General features: G+C 42.4%; 1 pseudogene; it reads left to right on the top strand.

Moving 5' to 3' along the window:
* Nucleotides 1–5,818: 5,818 nt before the first annotated feature.
* Nucleotides 5,819–7,958, top strand: LOC147434232 (uncharacterized; annotated as a pseudogene).
* The last annotated feature ends 714 nt before the right edge of the window (nt 7,959–8,672 follow it).

The following is an 8,672-nucleotide window of genomic DNA, read 5'->3' on the forward strand; positions in this document are numbered from 1 at the left end:
AAATTTACAAGTTTGTTCAATATGAGTATTAAATCTTTTGCAAGGTCTTGACATATTAGCTAGTAATAAATAGGCCAGTGGTTGGTTCTTGTGAACCCAACCTGCTGCCATAAGTAGTAGATTTTGAAACCTAGCTTTCATGGAGAGAGAGTGTGAGCAAATAATTTTTTCATCTCGTCATTTCCTATCGAGTGCCCATACTCCATGATAGACAGTTTCCTCATACTTACTTTCCCCCTAATAGACATTCAAATCTTCAACTTCATATGTCAACCCCTCCACAATCCCCTTCCTCTTTTCCATGGCTACCATGCGCGTACTTTACTTGGTCGATGAAATATTGTGTGTATATGTGAAATTTTTTAATCTTTGGAGAATTTTAATCTCACAACCAAGGGTATTTTGGGAAATTTTGAAAAAAAAATGAAGGGCATTTTGGGAATTTATGACAAATTTTGGAAATTTTGGAAATTTGAGGGGTATTTTGGTAATTTTTTTATTTTCTTTGGTTTAGGAAAATGTGTTTTTCTAGACCTGGACAGGATAGGTGGCCCAAGAGTCGGGTGGTTACTAGAGAGAGAGAGAGAGAGAGAGAGAGAGAGAGAGAGAGAGAGAGAGAGAGAGAGAGAGAGAGAGAGAGAGAGAGGAGAGAGAGAGAGAGAGAGAGAGAGAGAGAGAGAGAGAGAGAGAGATGACGTCTGTGCCGAGTGCCAAGCGGAGGGATGAGAGATTTGTTTTCTTTGGCATATTGATTGAGGATGCCATATGGCTGGTACTGCACGGCAGCAAGGACCTGTTGGTGGAAACACTACTGAAAGTGTGCGAGCATAGACGAACATGAGGGCTGGGAAATGAAGCGATGTTGCAAGTTCTTGTGTAGGCAGAGAGAGGCCTGGTTTGGCCCCACCGATTCTTGTTGTGTTGCAATCCTAGAGGGGGGAGAGAGAGAAAGAGACATGGTTGATGGGAGTGCTCATGTTACGGTCCTGATTGTGGCGATCCCAACAGACACACACACACACACACACACACACACATAGAGAGAGAGAGAGAGAGAGAGAGAGAGAGAGAGAGAGAGAGAGAGAGAGAGAGAGAGAGAGAGAGAGAGAGAGAGAGAGAGAGAGAGAGAGAGAGAGAGAGAGAGAGAGAGAGAGAGAGAGAGAGAGAGAGGGAAAAATGGTTCTTCGAATGCTCATGCAGCATGCATGCCTCCCTGGTGAGCTTGAGAGAGAGAGAGAGGGAGGGGGAGAGAGAGAGAGAGAAAGAAGGATAAATTTTTGGTATGGAAGCAGAGCGGATGGCTTTGGCATGTGCAGCAAACCAAGGAGGGCAGGGTTCGTCGTCGAGGCAAGGAAGAGTTGGAACAGGGATGGGCAAGGCTCAAAGGCATGTGTGCATGTGTCGGAACAAGTACAATAGAAGAGCTTATGGCTTTTTGATTAGTGTGCCAAGAAATGTTGCCATCTAATTAAAGAGAAAGTTGTGGAACAGAGCCAATCTTTTTTCAGGTTACCCAAGAAGCGTAGCTTGGTTGGTGAGACCTTTGAGATGTAACCCCAAGGTTGAGCGTTTGAGGCTCATAAGTTACGTTCTCTTGGGTGTATTCTCCTCCCCTATTGGGGGGACTAGTTCCCACGGTTTTCCCTCAAGGGTGTAATGTGCAGCAATGTACATTTGTAAATACATGATATGTGTATAGTTTCTCCCTACTTCTTTCTAGAGGGAAAAAGGTACAAAGGGCACATGGAGAAGAGAGACATGTAAAGGGAGAGAGATACCCGTGTTTTAGTGCGAATAGGTGGGCACAATCTTTTTTACTTGATAGCATGTGGAAGAGAGAGAGAGAGAGAGAGAGAGAGAGAGAGAGAGAGAGAGAGAGAGAGAGAGAGAGAGAGAGAGAGAGAGAGAGAGAGAGGGAGTGCGTGTTCTTCGTAAGTCGACAATCGGACCGACGGCCTTGTTGTGTTAAATTGCTCATGCGTATGCGTTGCCAGAGGACATGTCGACAACAACAAAAATATCAAGAGGGCACCTATTGTAGAGCATGGTAGCCTGCACTTGTGTTAGACATTGTGCAGAGTAGACGAGGCAGGCACATGTTTGAACCTTTGGGCCGGCTAATCTCTCTGTGCGTCAATGTGTAGAGTGGGGGAGCTCGGATTTTGCATAGCAATGGACACATCAAAGGACTTTGCAAACTCGGAGACAAGTGGTAACATGCGAAGGTGCTTTGGAGATTTTGTCCGAGAGAGAGGTTTTTTCTACTTAGGTTGTGATGGCCTCCCTCTGTGTAGGTGAAATGTGTGCCTGCGAGTAGGTTAGGGACGACATTTCTCTTTGGAGTGGAAAAAGCCAAAGGGTGTCACTTGGAGAGAGAGAGAGAGAGAGAGAGAGAGAGAGAGAGAGAGAGAGAGAGAGAGAGAGAGAGAGAGAGAGATGATGTGCATCAGCAAGCACAGATAGATAGAGAGATTTTTTCTTGTTCATTGCGATGGTATATGTTCAAGGAGAGACAAAGAGATTTCTACTATTAGTGGCAATGGAACATTCACATGGGAGCCCTTGAGTGCAGGCAAATGGAAAGAGAGAGGAATGGGTCGGGTGAAGTGCAGAGAAAAAAAGAGAGAGAGAGAGAGTTGGGCTGCTACCATGACATGCACTATCGAGGAGCAATGTTTCACGAGAGAGAGGCATGACGAAGGAAGGGAGAGGAGGGCACAAAGGCGGCGATGCTGAGCATACACTGGTCTTTGCAATGCATGATGATGACAAGGGGGGTGTTTTTCCTTCAAGTTCCAAGATCTGACAAACTCCCACCTTTTCATTTTCACTCTGAATTTTTCAAGGACCCAATGAAATCTTATTTTCTGAGTCACATCCACCCCCAAGGGGGCCCCCAGATGCTTGAAGATATTCCCTTTTGAGAGAATCTCACTTTCCCAGTCAGAAGGGTCAAGGAGTCATTTTCCAACAGGGAGATCAACCTTGACTTCTCAATATTACACTTGGACACCAAGGCGACGGCAAACATTTGCACAATCTATAGGTCTTTTGACAACCTGGGGGCAGGCTTTCAAGAAGAGGAGCAAAACGTCTGCAAATAGTTTTTCCAGAAACTGCTCATTGCCCGTAGTAAAACTTTTTTTGTTTTTGTTATTTTGTATATCATTAGATATCCCCACTCTCAGAAAAATAAAAGAAAATTCAAAACATATTAAGTGCATAAATGAAGGGTGAGTCTAGGAAATGAAAAGACAGACGAAAGTGGAAAGTCGAAAGACGAATGAAGGTGGAAAGTCAAAAGACAAATGAAGATGGAAAGTCAAAAGCCCTTTTGTGTCCATATAAATAGGTGTTTCTTTGATCTTTTATTTTTTCTCTAGCATTTTCCTTTAAGTTCTCTTTAGAGTTTTTCTTGCACTCTCTCTCTCTCTCTCTCTCTCTCTCTCTCTCTCTCTCTCTCTCTCAATGTTGTATTCATCTTTCTTAAGTAATATTGTTGAAAATTGTTGTGTCATTGCCTGTCGTCACGTGCTATAGATTAACGCATCGTTTTTTAAAAAAAAAAAGTGAAATCTTTGAATTAAAAGCACCTTTCAATTTTCAAGCCATTAGTTAAGAATACCCTTTAATTTTTAAAGCCATTAGGAATACCAGCAACACAAGGAGCTCTGGGCTTTGGGCCTCACCTTTGTTGCCCATATGCACACTTGGAGTTGGCAACCAATCAGAGCTCCAATTTAATGACAAAATTTGAGGTTAAAAGGTCTATTAAGCAAGGATGTCCCCTGGCCCCCTTGCTTTTCACCATCGGGTCGCATCCTCTCATTATGATGCTCGAAGCCAGTGCTGCGCGGGGAGAGATTCAAGGTCTGGCATTGCTGAGCAATGACCAGTTATTGGCCAAAATGTTCGTAGATGATTCACTCCTATTCTTGAAGGTGTGCCCTCAAGTTGTCAGGAGAGCTCTGGAGATTGTGCAAACATTTGCCGTGGCCTCGGGATCCAAGTGCAATATAGAGAAGTCAAGACTAATCTCCCTGTCGAAGAACGACTCTTTTGACCCTGCAGTCTGGACAAGAGAGATTATCTCAAAAGGGAGTGTATTTAGACACCTGGGAGCCCCCGTAGGGGTGGAGGTAACCCACAGTCAAAGATTTCAATGGGTCCTCGAAAAAATAAGCACCAAAATGAGAAGGTGGGAGTTCGTTCTCCTACCCTTCCAAAGCCGGATTAGAGTGAACAGTGCTTTTTTGATCCCATATCTTGCTTTCCTCAACCCGTGCTCAAGATGGCTAAGTGTAACTGGAAAGAATTCTTAAAACCAGTGAAAAGGTTTCTTCCAGAGAGATGGGATCTAAGATGAATAGTAAAGCGGGTGAATCTTGAGGCAAATGAAGGAGTACAAAAAGCTCACCGAAGTTGACCCACCCGCTTACAACTCGGGTATTAAATGCCAAACCTCCGCGCTTGTAGCCCAGTGCTATCCATGTGCTTGTGTTGGTTTGCTTGTCGCTTCACTTAATTAAGGTAATTCAGACATAACTAACCTTAGACGACAAAAATAAACTTGGACCCATCATACGGATCTTAAATGTTACGATAATTGTGCCTCACTTTTTGGTCATTAATCCCACTGCTTGGGGTCCAGTCCAGACCCTTTGGTATATAGTGTTTAGTCCCTTGTCTATATGTAACACGGGGTCCAACTCAAGGGATCTAAGGTGGTGATAAAATTGGCCGTTCATTTTGGTTCAGGAGAATTTAGAATTTTGGGGGCGCGGAGTCCAGAGGGAAAGCGATGGGCATGCATTCCAGTTATGACACATAGATCTGCGGGCCCAAATCCAAAATCCTGCGCGTAAAGCTCTGCCAAGTCCTCTTGCACAACCTGCTAACCTGCACGAATCTGCCATATCCTCCTGCTCGACCTGCACGACCTGCTGTTGCATAGCCTGCGCGACCTGAGCAGAGCCTGCGCGTGAATGCTGACCTGCGCGACTTGCTAACCTGCACGGCCTGAGATCTGCGAAAGATTTTGGCAAGGCCTTCGGTGTTTTTGTTGGCCTTCTCTCAAAGCATCGCCCTCTCACCATTCTCTTGATCGGTTCTCTTGAGGGCATGGTCGGCTATGGTGTGCAATGGCTTGTCATCAGCCAAAAGATACAACCACTCCCCTACTGGATGGTGAGTACCTCTAACTGCATGCATTGTGAAAGAGTACCTGAGTGCATTGGTAATTTTGCAATTTAAAACTGAATTGGACCCCTAAGAAGCAAATTTACTCTGGCTTTGTGCTTAGAATCTGGTTTTTTATTGAATCATGCTTTTACAGAAATCGGGGGTGTATATATAAAAGACTGGCATGGCTTGCATATCACCCAATTCTGGAATCATTCACATGATCATTGAAGAAAGATATCGAGCTGTCAATGCAGTATTTTGATCCTTGTTTTGCATTTATCGTAGATGTGTGTAGTGATCTGCATGGGTGGTAACAATACTACCTCGATGTGTGAGGAATTTTCAAAGGAACAGAGGCTATGTGTCTGGTATTCTTAAAGCATATGTTGGCCTTAGCACAACAATCTTTACAGATCTATGCTCGTCCCTCATCACCGGTAATGTCATAGAACTGCTCCTTTCTTGCATTACTACTGAAATCTGTCATAGGTGTGCAGACCTTATAGCAAAGGTGTGGGTTGATTGTGAGTAATTTCAAAGGTGTACAGAGATTACTTTCACCGGTATTTCAAAGATTACAATATTTGCGGCTTCAACTCAAGGGAAGTCTAGGGTGTAGTACTTTTGCAATAAGATGGCGAATCATGAGGTATGTCTACGAGCTCACTTTTCTCAAAATTCCACACAATGTTGACGTAAATTGCGTGTGTCTTTGGAGATTTGGGGCTTTTGAAGCATGTGATAGGGATTAGAAAAATTGAATGTTGTTTTTCGTTTCATTGTCAGGAATTGTCTCCATTCATTGAGGTTATGGGAACAAATGGGAAGGTTATTCGTGAGTGTCATGCATCGCAAACATGTATTGACCAAAAGGTTTCTTACGAAAGGCGATGTCTTCTTATTAAGAATCTAAAAAATGTGCACAAAATCACAAATATTCACGATCCAGAGCACCAAACATGGCAACCTAAAACCGGCGCGAACGGCCACCACGACCAATGACTCCTAGATCTAAATGCCAATGCGTTATAAGGTTTGGAGATATTGCATATAAAGTTAGGGCGGCACGAAGAAATTTTCACAAAGACTTACAAGTGTGAGCAACCAAAGAGTGGGAAAGAGTCTTTGACAAAGAAGGAAAATCGCAAATAGAGTGGGAAGAGGCATGGATTGAAGCACAAAAGTCTGCATGGGAAGTGGACATGCCATTTAGGATAGCAAAGTTAGAGGAAAAAATTAAGCGCGCGTACAAACCTTGCGCTTATGGAGTTCCACATGACGTTGACATTCCTCGAGAGGAAAATGAGAGGGACGACAAAGAGGGTATTAAAGTTTCAGATGATGAGTCTGCCATCGTAAGTTTACTTTCCTTGACTACACACTCCCGTTCTCTTTATAGTGACAATTTTTTTACATTTATTTCAAGTTATAATTTGAATGTTATTGTAGCCGGTTTTATCATCGACCTCTAGCTTTGTGCATGTCGAGACCATTTCTTTCTTGGTGAGCCATGATCGCCTTGTGTGTGAGATCGATCACTGCAATATGGATCAGTTTTTGGATAGGTGTGTTACTAACGTAGATTCACTCTTTTGCGTATAAATCTTGCAAGCGTAATTAGGAAAGTAAACAATATAAGTGTATGCATTTTTTCATAGGTGCCATAAGGGAGTTACTTTTGTTTTTTGGTCTTCTCGAGTTGGGCTTGAGTCGGGGTTAGATGCCCATGTCATTGACGATGTTCTAGATCTTGAGGCTTCAACAAAGAAGATCAAGCTATGCCTAAGTAACGTTATATATTTTTTTCTTTTGTTCACTTGTGTATCTCATCCTTCGTAGGTGGATGGAAAGCATATTGCCCCCCGATGTTCTCTCAGCTGTGTGGTGGGTAGACAACTTATGGTTCCCATTTCTGAGCGTGCTATAGGAGATCATACGTTTAGCAATTTCTTTGGGACACCTGATTTAGGATCTCACATATTTACCTTCTTCCCCGTTTCGGATGGGTATGGATGTTTTTCTTTTATGTATTATCGTAGTATCAAAACTGTCAAAGCTTCAAGTCTAAATGTGTGTTCTTTATATAGATCACATTGGGTTCTTGTGGCATTTTACAATGCCCATCTCATACGCATACCTACTCTTTCTCGACGACGGTCAGCTATACTTCTCTTTGACTCACTTTCAATTGTCTGCATGGAGAGACTCTTACCACACGTGTCTAGGTATGCATTATTTTTTCTTTAAACATAATGGTCAAATTGTTTGCATAATTTCAATTAATCAATTGCTTGTGTTTGAAGGGTACTAAATCATTTTAGTAAGCATTGTTCAAACCTTCAAGTCAAAGAAGAACTTGAATATCCTCGAGAAGCTTGTGAACTCCTCATTGCACAGGTTTAGGGCGCAATTTAGTATTGTGTGCTTTTGCATTGTGTACTGAACTTTCTGTTGTTGACTTATACACATGTTTGTTGGATATAGTGTCCTCAGCAGCCAAATTCTATCGACTGTGGTTATTATGTGATGACAGCAATGAGGTCATTGATAAAGACCACTCTTAAAGATCAAAAGCCTTAAGGAATTTTGGTAATTGCTTGTCTTAATTGAAACACTCATTGTAGTGTGAACTCTCATTACTTTTTTGCTTTCTAATGCTTTGTGTTTTTTTTTCAGTTATAAAAGAATTGGTTTGCGCATGAAGAGGTCGAGTTCACGAGATAGAAACTCAAGGCCTCGTTGACAAGGCTTTGGGTGAGGTCATACTTGGATAGGCCATGGTTTAGATCTTTTTTGTGTTCACTTTTTTTGTATTAATGGAAAACTTTGGAAGTCGTCATGGCCTACTTTGTATCATGATTATATTAACATATCTTGTCTATATCTACATTTTGGTCCACTTTGTATCGATGGAAAACTTTGGAAGTCGTCATGGCCTACTTTGTAATGATGATTATGTTAACAGATCTTGTCTATATGTACATTTTGGTCCACTTTGTATGGGCATTATGTATCAGGGACGCACATGTATGGTGCTAGAGAATAAGGAGATAAAAACGTGTGTGTGTGTGTGTGTGTGTGTGTGTGTGTGTGTGTGTGTGTGTAACTCGAGAGCTGGTTTCTTTAAATTTTTGCTCTTTTGAATGAGATTTAGATCTTACTTTGTTTGTGGTGTGTGTGTGCACGCACCCGCAATACGTTGATAACTGGGTGGAGATAACGTCTGGTGCTGTTAATGGTGCATCTTTTGGTCTTGGTGCCTCTCTTCCTTGGGGAGGCTATGAAATGCAACAAGGAGGTGCCTGCTTGCTGTTGAACTTGGATTCAAAAAGTACTTTTGTCCATCTTAAATGCACAGATGCCATGAATGAAGACATCAGCACGAAAGATAGATGGAATTTGTCTTTTTTTTGTGTTGTAATTTGCAGCAGGCTGCAATGCTGAGAATCTTACTTACATGGGATATTGTCATGTCTGGACTTGGTTCA

This window comes from Adiantum capillus-veneris, chromosome 19 (genome assembly GCF_014529385.1).
Source record: "Adiantum capillus-veneris isolate H3 chromosome 19, ASM1452938v2, whole genome shotgun sequence".
NCBI classification, from domain to species: Eukaryota; Viridiplantae; Streptophyta; class Polypodiopsida; order Polypodiales; family Pteridaceae; genus Adiantum; species Adiantum capillus-veneris.